General features: G+C 39.9%; 1 pseudogene; it reads left to right on the forward strand.

The window, feature by feature from the left end:
• Positions 1-526: 526 nt before the first annotated feature.
• On the forward strand, positions 527-632 carry LOC122916604 (annotated as a pseudogene).
• Positions 633-14951: the final 14319 nt, after the last annotated feature.

Below are 14951 nucleotides of genomic sequence, written 5' to 3' on the forward strand. Positions count from 1 at the left end.
TTTAGGCTCTTTAGTTTTCATAAGAGAATGAAAACAGATGTAAGAAGAGAATGCTTCCCCTTGGTAGGTTGTTAGAGGATATAGAGGATATAGTATAGGATATAGTACTCTAGGTCCCTGCCAGAGACAATACTTTCAACTCTGCTATTCAGTTCTTATTGAAACCTCAATTGCAAGAAATAAAACTCTTAGAGGGTTGTTGGAAGGCCATCAATTCTTCTAGCAGGCCAAAATTTATCCCCAAATCAAGCCAGCCCATCAAGAACCCATGTACATGGACTACATTTTTTTGATTTCTTGTAAACTACTTTTACTGAATGGGACTTTGGGGTGAATCAATGATGCTATAAGAAGCCATATGAAAGCTATCTTTTGTACTTCTGGAAGGAGCATCAACGAAGCTGTGGTCAGCTTGTATTACACCATGTCCTTTGTGAAGATCCAGAGGAGAATTTTTTTCAGATCTAAATAGTAGGTAACTCTACCTTTCTCTTAAACAAATTGAATTTGAATAATTTTATGTTCAAGCTTTGCGCATTAGCTGTATTGTAGCCATTGAGGTTTATCCGAGGCACGATTATTGCTAATTGAATAATTTTATGTTCATTGTGATTTTTGTAATCAGTAATGTGTTCCTTTTGGGTCTGGCTGTCACGACACTTAGAGGTGAACCAGGGACATTTAATCTTTGTATGTGACATTTTTGACATCTCCTTTTTGGGTATGTTTGATTTGCTTATAGTTTTAGGTACTGTTCTATGCTTGTTTTCTTCTTTGCTTTGATATTTACCCACTTTCTTTCTTTACCAAATGATCTTATATTTTGTAAGCTTCTTCAAACTCTTAGTAAGGATGAGTTAGAGTATCAGTAAATTAGTTAACTAAAAAAGTAAATATGGAGTTATATCTCCTTCACAGAGGAGAATATTCTTACCACTTGTCCATATGGTAATTTCTTGCCTTGTTTTCTGGGGTCCATTTCTTTTTCTTTTTTATTTATTTGTTTATTTGTTTTTTAAAGATTTTAAAAATTTAATTAACATATATTATTAGTTTCAAAGTTAGGGTGCAGTGATTCATCAGTCTTATGTAATACCCAGTGCTCATTATATCACGTGACCTCCTTAATGTCCATCACTCACTTACCCCATTTCTCACCCAGCCTCCCCTTCAGCAATCCTCCATTTGTTTCCTATGATTAAGAGTCTCTTATGGTTTGTCTCCCTCTCTGATTTCGTCTTGTTTTATTTTTTCCTCTCTTTCCCTATTATCCTGTTTTGTTTCTTAAATTCCAAGTATGAGTGAGATCCTGTGATAATTGTCTTTCTCTGACTGACTTATTTTGCTTAGCATAATACCCGTTAGTTCCATCCACATCATTGCAAATGGCAAGATTTCAACTTTTGATGGCTGAGTAGTATTCCATTGCATATATATACCACATCTTCTTTATCCATTCATCTGTCAACAGACATCTGGGCTCTTTCCATGGTTTGGCTATTGTGGACAATACTGCTATAAAGATTGGAGTGCACTTGGCCCTTTGGATCACTACATTTTTATCTTTGGGGTAAATACCCAGTAGTGCAATTTCTGGGTGTTAGGGTAGTTCTATTTTCAATTTTCTGAGGAACCTCCCTACAGTCTTCCAGAATGGCTGCATCAGTTCACATTCCCATGAATAGTGTAATACGGTTCCCTTTCCTGTATCCTCACCAACATCTGTCTTTTCCTGACTTGTTAATTCTGACTGGTGTGAGGCGGTATCTCATTGAGGTTTTGATTTGTATTTCCATGATGCTGAGTGATGTTGATCTTTTTTTCATATGTCTGTTGGCCATTTGTATGTCTTCTTTGGAGAAATTTCTATTCATGTCTTTTGCCCATTTTTTGATTGGATTATTTGTTCTTTGGGTGTTGAGTTTGATAAGTTTTCTACAGATTATGGATACTAGCCATTTATCTACCCATGACTCTCATACCTCTGAATTGGCCTGCTTTGAAGTTTATTTGGGTCACTCAAAGATTAGAACTGCTTCTGATGCTTTTACTACTTCACAGCAGAATATCAGTTATTCAGCGGGATGATTCTCTTCTGTCTGTGAACTGTGAGGAACAGTTGATATGAAGGTGGGGGTGGAGAGGCATGTGATGAAGGGAGATCAGGCTAGTCAACAGCCTTGCATCAGAGCTAATGGGATGATGGGATGCTACATGTCTATGCAGAATATCTTTCAATTTAATATGGCTCTAAAACATTTGTTTAATAAATATGTTACTATGCCTTGAAGAGGCATTATTGTCAAGTTTGTAGAAAGTCATCTCTAAGAAAAGCAAGGTATATTAACATCCTGTGTTAAGTTACAAATATCATTTTGAACTCATGAGTTCACAAAGAAATATCTTTTTCAGTTCTGTCATCTCCAAAAGTAGCCCAGGAGAAGAAGCAGCCCTTTTGGCCACTACTGATTCTCATATACACTCCTGGCTTGCCAAGTATTGGCCCCTAGCAGGAGCCAAAGTTTCCTGGAGGGAAAGTGATTACATTTCTTGGTATAGGAAAACTCAAGAATAGTCTGTGGTTGATGGGAAAAAAGTACTTTCAAAGATATCAGATGGCACTGAAAGGACAAAGGAACAGGTTATACAACATTGTAACAATTTGAACATCAAGAAATCAGGAGATTTCAGGAAATCAGGAAATATATATATATATATATGTTTCTTCTTTTCAATTTCTCCTATTAACTATTATATATGTTCTTACAGCCTCTTAGACACGTTTTTAAAAATGCATTTTCAAATAGCCTGAAGAAATATCATAGAAACTATCAAGAACAGGAATAAATTGGTCAGTATCTACTGCCTCACATAGAAATGACATGGGAAGAGGGTCCAAGATTTAATTGGCACAATGATAACCCATAGTAACTAAGTTGAGAGAGAGGTTAACAGTATGGGGGCAAGATTTTCAATTGTCCAGATGGCCTATGGAGAAAGGGTAATTGTACTGACTTAATCTCTCATCTCCTAGGAAACAGACCCCTTGGATGGCCTTACTAATCATAATAATATAGTAATTAGGAATATAAGGTTTTCTAATAATGCTAACCAGCCAGGTCACCATAGTGTAATGATTGGACAAAGGTTCATGCTGACCAAGTGAAACTCAAGGAGCACAATACATTATTTCAAGGGGAGACACTAAAACCTGTGTGAAAAGTGTGATCTTGGAGCCTTCGTGACAATATAAAGGAAGATGAATTCCTGAAAGAACTTAACCAGATTCCATGTCAGACAGGAAACAAAACACAAAACAAAACAAAACATAACTCTCCTCCCCTCCAGCCAACACAACGCCCCCCCTAAAGATCAATTATGCAGAAATTGCAAACTCAGCTGACTAATCTGAGATTTTTTTGGAGAGGGAGGGAGAGTGGATTTGGTATCATTACTCAATGCAAGGCTAGGAAGATATAGAATTTAAACTAATATAAATTAATATATTAGGACTAAAAGTAGTTTAAGTTAAATAGCAAGTTCTGTAATAGCTCTGCTATTTTGTCAGGGTTTTGCCTACTTCTCAAATGTTTAAAACATTTATGAGAGCATGATATTTTAGATTTGTGATTGTAATTCAATGTTTAGGGGCATTTCAGCAAAAAAAAATGTGTATTCAGTGTTTGAATTCTTAGGAAAATCTAATTTAAATTATAGGCATTTGTGTATTATGTATGTATGTAGGCTCCATGCCTAACACAGGGCTTGAACTCACAAAGCTGAGGTCAAGACCTGAGATCAAGAGTCAGAAGCTACCAGCTGAGCCAACCAAATGCCCCAGGCATTTATTTATTATTTGTGTAATTAAATTGTAAATTTTGAGGACTATTGATTCCTTAATCATTCCTTAAGATTCCTTAATCTTAAAGGAATATTAATTATTTTATAGATCTATAAACGGTGTATATAGTACATGAAACAAGAGCTGAAGTGGAAGTTCATCTCCATCAACAAGAACCACGAAAAGAAATCTCTTTTTATGACAGTTACTGCTCTCAAGTTTCTCTCAGATTTGTTAGAGCTTGTAAAAGTAGTCTGCAAGTAATTATGTGGAGTTTAGCTGTGGTGAAAAACCGCAGAATTTGAGGCTCAAGGCAGGCGTGATTGACACTGATAGGAGGCAAATTTGTGCTGACTGCTCTTTTAGGCAGCTGGACCTATGGTTACAGAAACTTGCATTTGGAGAGAAACCTAGGATTGAGAGGATTAAGTAAGGATCCTGACATTAGAGAGATTTTGAGATTTGACCAAATCCCCAGCTTGCTGGGCAGAAATGAGGCTTGAGTTTAGGTTTTCCTGCTTGAGAGTCCAGGGCTCTGTTGATTCTGCCAGCCCTGCTTGAAGCTGTGTCAGGGGACGTGGGCCCATATGGGACATATGCATAGTAGGTGGCCAATAAACAATATAGCAATGATAAAAATAGAAATGACATAGCAGCAATAATGTATCTACTCATGAGAAGCTTATAGTTATGTTGCACAGATGAATGAAGCAGCTTATCAAGCAGAACAAAGTCATTGTGAAAACAAAGCTCTAATGTATATCGGAAAAAGGTAGAAGGAAAAGGGCATGTATGCTCTCTCAAATTACTCAAGAAGAGACAATCTAACAAGAAAAGGGGACAGAGCATAGAAGCAGGACAGAATAAGATAACCAAACTGACAATAAGCATATGAAAAGATATTCAACCCCAGTAGTAGTGATGGAAATAAAAATAAAACAAATTATCACGTCTCATTTATCAGATTGATAAATTTTAGAGTTATGTTATTCATTGTGGGCAAAAATAGGAAGAAATAGTCTTCTAATTTGGGTTGGAATGGGCTATGGTAAAGATTTTTTGGGGGCTTATTTCTTAATATCATTCAAAATGTAACTTGTATCAATGATTGACCCAGAATTCGAGTTCTAGAAATTGTAAAGAAATCCTTGTTTGTGGTTACCAAGATAAAGATACCAGGGTGTTTAATGGCATATTATTTTATAGTACTGAAAAATTGACATTACATAGAGGTTCCTTAAAAAACGAGATTTAATGCAATATAGTACATCCACATTGTGGAATACTATGTAGCAATTAAACATTAAAATTTAAAAATATCTCCAAAGATAAGATATCCAAATGGGCAGATCACTGAGGTATTTTGTTAAGTGGAAAAATGCATGAAAAATGTCTGTAATGATCCCACCATTCCAAAAAAAAAAATGTGAACATGTTTATATATGATTATGAATGCATAAATAAATAACTTGAAGGAAACCCTTAATTGCCATCAGTTGTTAGCTTGGGAAAGAAGAATATATTTAGAAGTAGGGAAGTGGGTAGGGACAATGTTTCATTTTTCACTCTTTTTTTTTTAAATTTTGTTTATTTATTTGAAAAAGAGAGAGAGAGCACATGAGAGGAGAGAGCTGAGCAGGGAGCCTGATGTGGGACTTGATCCCAGGACTCCAGGATCCTAACCTGAGCTAAAGGCAGTTGCTTAACCAACTGAGCCACCAGGTGCCCCATTTTTCACTCTTTAGTTCTATACTTATAACTCTACTGTATCTAAGTCTGTGCTTATTGATGTCTATGTTGATACATCATTATCTGTATTTTTTCAGTCTTTGAATTCATATAGTACTGATCTAATACAAATTATCTTTTAAAATTATTATTAAAAAAACATTTTTAAGTTCTTGGCCTTCCAGCCCAGTCCTGGTTCCACTCTTAGAAAGTAATCACTCAAGGTAGAACAAAAGGAATGGCATGAAAAGGCTTGAAAGAAACAAATGGCCACTTCTTGGCCCTGGTTGCCTTCCTCCTTGCCCATCTTTCCAATAAAACTTGTAGAGGTAGAGAGCATCCCGCTGCACTTAATTGTGCTCATTGAACCATTTCCTAACATCTAGAGTGAAAATACACCTGGAATTGTAACTCTAAAGTAGAGGATGCTAATTTGAAATGTTTTTCCAATGTCTAGCTTCCCCTGCTTGTCAGACCCAGCATGCTTACTTGCTCTCTCCAGGTGGAATGACAGTTTGTCTTGGGCTCTGCTTTGTCCTTGCTTAGTGGAATCACAAAGGAGACCTGGCCTCCTGCTAGGGCCAGACCTGCAGACCACGAACTCAAAGCCTGTACTTTGTGTATCAAATCCAACGGTTCTGCCAAAGGAATCTGCTGTGGATGTTGGCCTTATTTCCCAGGAAAAATGATGAATCGTTTGTGTTGAGCACTTGCGGCAGCCTGTCTTGGCTCATGGTAGTCAGGGATTGGCACTGGCCCGGCACCTATGTATCTCTTGGGAAGCGAGTCGTAGCTCCTACACAGGAAGGTTGCTCAATGGAGGATCCAGAAAGGAGCCAACCCCCATGTGCTTGGGACTGTCCCTTAGCTTTTCCATTGATTCTTCATTTATTCAGCAAACACTGGCTTTCTCACTCTGCTCTGCCCGTACAATTCATCACCGGCACATATCAAAACCTACCATTTCTGTGATTTTCTCACACTGCCCTCTCCCTGGCCTGTTTTGACTTGTTGTCTGGCTTCCTTTCATTTTTCCTGGCTCTTTGCTCCCTTGGGCCTGCACCTTTGTTCCTGATGGTGATTGTTCCAGGACCTACTTGCTTTGAGAGACTGCCTAGACATAATTAGCCTGCTCTGACCCACAGCTCTCCCTGGACTGTGATTTGCTTTTCATTGTCTGCCTTTGTCTTGGCCCATAGAAATGAACTGAGCTTGGCTAACCTTTTAGGATTTTCTAGGCGGTGGAATGGACCAGAAAATGCCATGGCCAGGCACACTGTGTTGGGGACTGGGCTGTAAAGTTTCACTCATTCGTTCATGAGAGATAACATTTAAAAATATATGAAATATATGGGCTATCAGATGTTGAGAAGCATTTTAAACAAAACATACGTAAGGAGAATAAAGAGTATTGGGGTAGAAGTAGGGGTAACAATTTATATATATATTTTTTTAGTTGAATTGTCTTATTTATAGATTTTTTTTATTTATTATTGTTATGTTAGTCAGCATATAGCACATCATTAGTTTTTGATGTAGTATTCCATGATTCATTGTTTGGGTATAACACCCAGTGCTTCCTGTAATAGGTGTCCTTAATAGTAATTTCCAGGCTAATCCATATCCTAGCTCCCTCCCCTCTAAAACCCTCAGTTTATTTCTTGGAGTCCATAGTTTCTCATTGTTCATTGATTTCCCCCCCTATATTTTTCCCTTCCTTCTCCCAGTGTCCTCCACTCTACTCATTATGTTCCACAAATAAGTAAAACCATATGATAATTGACTTTCTCTACTTATTTCACTTAGTATAATCTCCTCCAGTCCCGTACATCTTGATGCAAAAGTTCGGTATTCACTCTTACACTATTGGTGGGAATGCAAGTTGGTGTAGCCACTTTGGAAAACAGTGTGGAAATTCCTTAAGAAATTAAAAGTAGAGCCACCCTAAGACCTTGCAATTGCACGATTGGGTATTTACCCCAAAGATACAGATGTAGTGAAAAGAAGGGCCATCTGTACCCCAATATTCATAGCAGCAATGGTCACAATCGCTAAACTGTGGAAAGAGCCAAGATGCCCTTCGACAGATGAATGGATAAAAAAGATATGGTCCATATATACATGGAATATTATGCCTCTATCAGAAAGGATGAATACCCAACTTTTGTATCAACATGGACGGGACTGGAGGAAATTATGCTGAGTGAAATAAGTCAAGCAGAGAGAGTCAATTATCATATGGTCTCACTTACTTGTGGAGCATAAGGAATAACATGGAGGACATTGGGAGAAGGAGAGAAGTGAGTTGGGGGAAACAGGAGGGGGAGATGAACCATGAGAGACTGGGGACTCTGAGAAACAAACAGGGTTTTGGAGGGGAGGAGAGTTGGGGATTGGGTGAGCCTGGTGATGGGTATTAAGGAGGGCACATATTACATGGGGCACTGGGTGTGATACATAAACAATGAAACTTGGAACACTGAAAAAACAAAATAAAGTTTAAATAAAAAAATAGTTGGGTATTCATCCTTTCTGATGGTTTAGTAATATTCCATGGACCACATTTTTTTTTATCCATTCATCTGTTGAAGGGCTTCTTAGCTTTTTCCACAGTTGCCAAACTGCCAAACTCCCATTGCTGCTATGAACATTGGGGTACTGATGGCCCTTCTTTTCACTACATCTGTATCTTTGGGGTAAATACCAGTAGGGCAATTGCTGGGTCATAGGTTAGCTCTTCTTTTGAGACATGTCTTTTCATGTCTTCTGCCCATTTCTTGACTTGGTTATTTATTTTAAAGTTCTTTATAGATCTCGGGTATCAGCCCTTTGTGTGTAGTGTCATTTGTGAGTATCTTCTCCCATTCCTGCCTCTTTGTTTTGTTGACTGTTTCCTTTGCTGTGCAGAAGCCTTTTATCTTGATGAAGTCCCCAAATTTCATTTTTGCTTTTGTTTCCCTTGCCTTGGAGACATGTCTTGAAAGAAGTTATTGTGGCCGATGTCGAGGAGGTTACTGCCTATGTTCTTCTCTAGGATTTTGATGGATTCCTGTCTCACACTGAGGTCTTTCATCCATTTTAAGTTTATCTTTGTGTATGATGTAAGCAAATGGTTGAGTTTCATCCTTCTGTATAGCTGCCCAATTTTCCCAGCACCATTTATTGAAGAGACTGTCTTTTTTCTTTTCTTTTCTTTTTTTTAAAAGAATTTATTTATTTATTTATTTGATAGACAGAGATCACAAGTAGGCAGAGAGGCAGGCAGGGGTGAGGGTCGGGGAGCAGGCTCCCTGCCAAGCAGAGAGCCCGATGCAGGGTTCAATCCTAGGACCCTGGGATCATGACCTGAGCCAAAGGCAGATGCTTTAACCCAGTGAGCCACCCAGGCACCCCGAGATTGTTTTTTCCATTGGATACTTTTTCCTGCTTTGTTGAGGATTATTTGACCAGAGGTGAGGGTCCATATCTGGGCTCTCTACTTTGTTCCATTGGTCTATGTGTCTGTTTTCGTGCCAGTACCGTGCTGCCTTGGTGATCACAGTTTTGTAATATAGCTTTAAATCAGGCAACGTGATATCCCCAGCTTTGTTTTTCTTTTTCAACATTTCTTTGGCAATTCGAGGTCTTTTCTGATTCTATACAAATTTTAGGATTGTTTGTTCCAGCACCTTGAAAAGTGCCATTGGTATTTTGATTGGGATGGCACTGAAAGTATAGATTGCTCTGGGCAGCATAGACATTTTAACAATGTTTATTCTTCCCATCCATAAACATGGATTGTTTTTCCATCTTTTTGTGTCTTCTTCAATTTCTTTCAAGAGTGTTCTGTAGTTACTAGAGTATAGATCTTTTATCTCTCTGGTTAGGTTTATTCCAAGGTATCTTATGGTTTTTGATGCTATTGTAAATGGAATTGATTATTTAATTTTTCTTTCTATAGTTACATTGTTAGTGTATAAGAAAGCAACTGATTTATGTGCATTGATTTTGTATCCTGCCACATTACCGAATTGCTATATGAGTTCTAGTAATTTGGGTCTTTTTGGGTTTTCCATGTAAAGTATCATGTCATCTGTGAAGAGAGTTTGACTTCTTCTTTGCCAATTTGAATACCTTTTATTTCTTTTTATTGTCTGATTGCTGTTGCTAGGACTTCTAGTACTATGGTGAAAGGGGTAGCAATTTAATAGGGAGTTCAGAGAATGCCTTACTCACCAGTAAGTCAACCCTGTGAATTGCTTTGGAGGGAGGTACTCTAGACGAAGGAAAGAGCAAGAACAAAGGCTCTGAAGTGAGAGCCTGTCTGGAATGTTGGAGAAGAGCAAGAAAGGCAGGGAGGGAAATGAGAAGGGTGGAGAGTAGAGACCCCTAAACTGTAACACATATTCAGAGTCTGTGGCACTGTGTGATCCTTTGTGAGAGCTTCAGTTCTCACTGCCTGTCAGTTACTAGTGGGAAGGTTCATGAATTGAGGTGGACACCCATTCAGCACACTACATTTGGATTGTCTCATTTAGAGGTGACGGCAAGACTGACTGAAAACAGCCTGAGGGTATTGGGGAAGAGCTGAGTCTGCATGGGTGAGGGGTTTTCCAGGCAGAGGGACTAGCATGGGCAAGGGCTAGTATGTGCGACATCATGATGTCTTCAGAGAAAGTAGAACAATTTGCTTTGGCTGGAGATGGCAGTGCAAGAGTAGACAGGCAGGAGGGACCTGAGAGGAAACTGGTGAGATAGGCGATACCAGTCCAGAGGGGCCTTACATCGTGTAGTAATGTGGTTTGATTTAATCTGACAATCATGGGAAGCCACAGCAGGTTTTCAAATAGGGACATGTGACAGTCATTGTGAAAATGAAAATAATTTTCACCCCAATGCCTCAGTTCCCATATCATCTAACAATGAGAAGACTCAGGATCTGAAGAAAGTGAAGTGGGCTTTATTTACCTCACCAGATTCTTAGAAGAATAAATGAGATATGATACATGAAAGACCATTGTAGTCTGCAGAGTGGCCCTTATTGCCATCAAACGAAGAATGGGATGGATGGAGTTGGAAAAGGAATGCATGGCTCCTCAGTCAGACATCAGTTGGAATCTTGGCTTCACTGTGCACTGGCTGTGTAACCTTGGACCAGATACTAGACCACTCAGAGCCTCAGTTTTCCCAACAGCAAAATAGGTTAATTTTTACTTCCCTGGATGTGTAGACTGGAAACATGGTGTATGACATGCCTAGCCCTGGTAATGGTCCAGAGGGGGAGCTTAATAACTGACAGCTGTTATTTTTTGAGAATGATCATGGGGGACATATGATCAGATGGATACTTATTCCAGCCCTTATGTCTAGTGCTGTTAAGGCAGTGCTGCCAATGCTGATTGGGTGTGCCATTTAAATCTGAGCTGATTCAAGGATGGGTTCTCAGGATGGGTTTCTGAGGATGGGCTTGTATCAATCCTTTACCTTGCCTGGATCAGTTTGTACCCATGGCATGCTATATGTCTGTGGTTGGGTGCATGATCTGGACATGTGAAGGAAGTAGAGCTAATGGGCTGCCAGGAGCACCAAGCTCATGGCCAGCACAATATATACGCTAGGCTCTGTCCAACTAAGCTAACTGGCTGCAGCCTGGCTTCCGGCCATTGATTCAGCCCGGCCAAAGGGGAAATGGAGGCTGAAACATGGATTCATATAATAGCCCATAATTTTCTGCTACTGAGAAGGAAAAGGCTTATTTTGTCTAGATTTAGCAGAACAATTGTCCACGTTGATTGAATTCTTCAAATAACTTCTCATCTCCCTGCTCTGTTTTGTTTCAGACCACACAGCATCACATTTAAAAGAGAGAAAAGAGGGGGGAAAATACTGTCCAGCTGCAATTTCTCATTTGGCAGGCACCCAGTGATTTTCTCAGGATTTGACAGAATGTGATCTCTCATTTAACTCACTTCCTAATACTGCCCCTGAGCAAGACTGAATTGAATGAGACCCTGGTGCAATCATTATCTTGGCTGAAGATTCACACCTACAGTTCTTCCTACAGATTGTTCAGTTCAACCACAGTGGACTCTGAGAAAAACAATCAGAAAACAATGCACTTGCCAAGCTGAAGTCAGGTTCACTGTTGTTTCCAACTGGGCTGCCTCACTCCAGTCTTTTAATGATTTTAACAATTCTCCACAATCATTAGTCATTCATTCATTCAATAAATAATTAAGCACCTAGCATGGTGCAAATGCAAATAGTATAATCTATGATCTCTTCCCTCAGGGAACTTACAATTTAGTGGGGAAGATGAGATGTACACAAATAGCTAGCCTCTAATATGGGAGCACAGAAGTGGATGACAGATAGTGAGAGTAGGGTTTGAGAAAAGGAGATGAGAACTTGTGCCAGGAACGATTTCATGGAGGGAGTGGAAAGGTTTGGAGTGGTGAGCTGAAGAGTGGTTCGCAGAGATGGAGATGAGGGTGGGCAGGTGAGTACTCCAGTCTTGAATGGTGGGAGAAATAAGAATGGTGTGTTCTGTAATTACTTTTGGAACTGGATTGAAATAAATACCATTTGGAGTAATGCAACAGCAATCCAACAGCTTGGAATGTTTGAAGAGGCTGCATGGGGGAGGCCAGTTAAGAAGCTCGTGCAATAATTCAGGTGAGAGAGGGAAGGCTGTATGATGGTAATGATGAAGGTAGTGAGAAAGGGTGGGATTTTGGATATAGTTTAGACTTCCTGATCTCAGTTTCCATATGTGCTTCTTTTCTAGATGACCCCTGCCCTTCAGTTTTGAAAAAAAGATGTTACCAAAGGAAGTAGCTCTCGGTGTGTGATCAGAGTATCTTCTCTCACCTCAGTCATGGCACAGTGTCTTTTGAAGTATGGCTCTGCTCCATTTGTAGCTGTGATACACAGGGTCATAGACCCACAGAACAAGAGAAATGGGGCCTAGGAATCCTTTAGTCCAAGCCCTCATTTTACAGATGAGAAAACCAAGGCTCAGGGAGAGGTGAACTGACTTGCCTAAGTCCTCAGAGGTAGTCAGTACTGGGACTAAAGTAGGGTGTTCTCTGAGTCCATTGGTCTTCCTCAATCACTGCTCCTTTCTCCAGGTAAAAGCCAAGGTTTGCTTTTCCCACGTGGCAGAAACTGGCCTCCTTTCCTCTTGCTCAAGCTAGGCTGTTTCCCAGTTTCTCTTACAGTTAGGTGTGGCCACAGACTGAGATCTGGCCAGGGGAATATGGGTAGAAGTATGTATACTTCGTTTCAGGGCTGGCCCGTGAAAATCCTCCCTGCACAAGCCTCAACTTCTTCCCTCATTTTCTAACTCAGGGCAACTTTGATAACAATGTGTTGAAAATGGCAGAGTCTCCATTACCTGAAACCTTTAATGATTTCATGGAACAGTCATTCCTCTGACCCTGATTATAAATTGTATTCTGGTAAGACACTGAGATTTGTGGATTTATTTGTGAAGGTAGCTAATACTGTCTTAACTAATGATATCTTGTCATTTCAAATCTAGAGAGAGGGACTTCAGTAAGGCTACCTGAAGAGCTTCATATATGCTCTCTGCATTTGGTGGGTACCATGGACTTGGGTTTGATCCTTGTTCTAGAGATCTAGAGAACAAGAAGTTTTGGCAGCAGGACAAGTTGTGTCGGTTGAGATTGACCTGCACTCCCAGAACTGGTCAGGGTAAAAGGAACATGGACCAGATACTGGTCATACAGTACATAAAAATTGCCTGGAGTTATTTCAACTCTTGTTCAAGGACACTACACTACACTGACGATGGAGAGAGTGTCTGGGTGGTGGGGACAACCAGAAAACCAGAGACAGAGAGAGAAGAAGCATCAGGAGAACTAACAGGACATTCCCTATCATTGAATTTACAAATCAGGGTATATCCCTGCTGGGGAACCTCCAAAGCACCCTGAACTCACTCATATAGAATCAGACTTAAACATTAGCTCCGTAAGAGCAAAACATCAATAAGACTGTACTAGTCAAGTAAGAACCTTCTAAATCCATTTCCATTTTCTCTCCTCAATGTTCCTATTGCAAAGAGGGACAGGGAGATGAAGCTGGTCATATGCCCTTTTTCTAAGGCAGGAGCCTGCCTACCAGAGGTTTCTGCTGGTGAAAAATGGAAATGAGTCTGAACTATGAATGAAGATAGATGTGGATTAATATGTTAAGGTATAAATTCCACTTTGTCAATTGGGATTATATTTTACCACTTAAAATGACCAAATTATATCTTGTTTTCTAAGAGTGACGAGAAAAATCGAGGGGCCATCAGAGTTTTCACTGCAGAAGAGGTAAAACTTCTATGATGAAGTTCTCTTGGGAAACCAAGAATAAAGCTGATCCACTCATCAGGTGGTGCTTATTCAAGGTGACATGAGTGGTTCCAAGCACCCAGCCCTTGCTCCCAGCCAAGTGCTCTTGGCTGGGAGCAAGGGCTGGGTGCTAAGGAAGAACTTGGGAGGGGCAGCAGACCTGCTGAAAATAACATCAGAAGTGGAACCGAATGGAGGAAGCAGGCTATGCGGTAGAGAAGGAGTATTTCAGGGAGATAGAGCAGTGAGCAAGCTGATAAAAACACAAACAAACAAACCAAAAAACCACTGAAAACTAAAAAATGACTAGAACATGAGAAATGTGGTAGTACAGAAGCCAGGTCAGGAAATCAGATGGTGGTAAACATGGTGAGAAATTTGCATCAACCTGGAGGACTCTGGGAACCCTTGGAAGAGTTTTTTGAATAGGAGACATGATCTGATTTGTGTTTTAGAAAAATCACTCTACCTTATGTGACCCAGCTATAGGATCTTACCCTGATTTTTTTTTTTAAGATTTTATTTATTTATTTGAGAGAGAGAGGCAGTGTAAGGGGTAGAGGGAGAGGGAAAAGTAGATTCCCTGCTCAGCAGGGATCCTGATGCAGGACCCGATTCCAGGACCCTGGGAGCATGGCCATAGCTAAAGGCAGATGGCTTAACCAATTAAGCCACCCAGGTGCCCTTACCTTGACTTTCTAATACTTAGTGTATGGACCTTCCCTCCCAGTCTCTGAACTTTAGCTTCATAGTTCTACTTTTGGTTTGGCAAACAAGCCAAGGTCTCTCCAACTTCAAGGCTTTTGCACATGCCCATGCCTCTGTCTGGCACACTCTTTCTCCATCTCATGGTATTTACTCATTTTGGCGGTCAATTTTAAATGCCATTTCCTTAGAAAGGCTGTTTCTATCCACTTCATCTATATTAGTTTTCTATTCGTGCCATAACAAATTGCCATAAAAGTAGAGGTTTAAACAATGCAGATTTGGGGTGCCTGGGTGGCTCAGTTAGTTAAACATCTGCCTTTGGCTCAGGTTGT

This window comes from Neovison vison, chromosome 8, assembly GCF_020171115.1.
Source record: "Neovison vison isolate M4711 chromosome 8, ASM_NN_V1, whole genome shotgun sequence".
NCBI classification, from domain to species: domain Eukaryota; kingdom Metazoa; phylum Chordata; class Mammalia; order Carnivora; family Mustelidae; genus Neogale; species Neogale vison.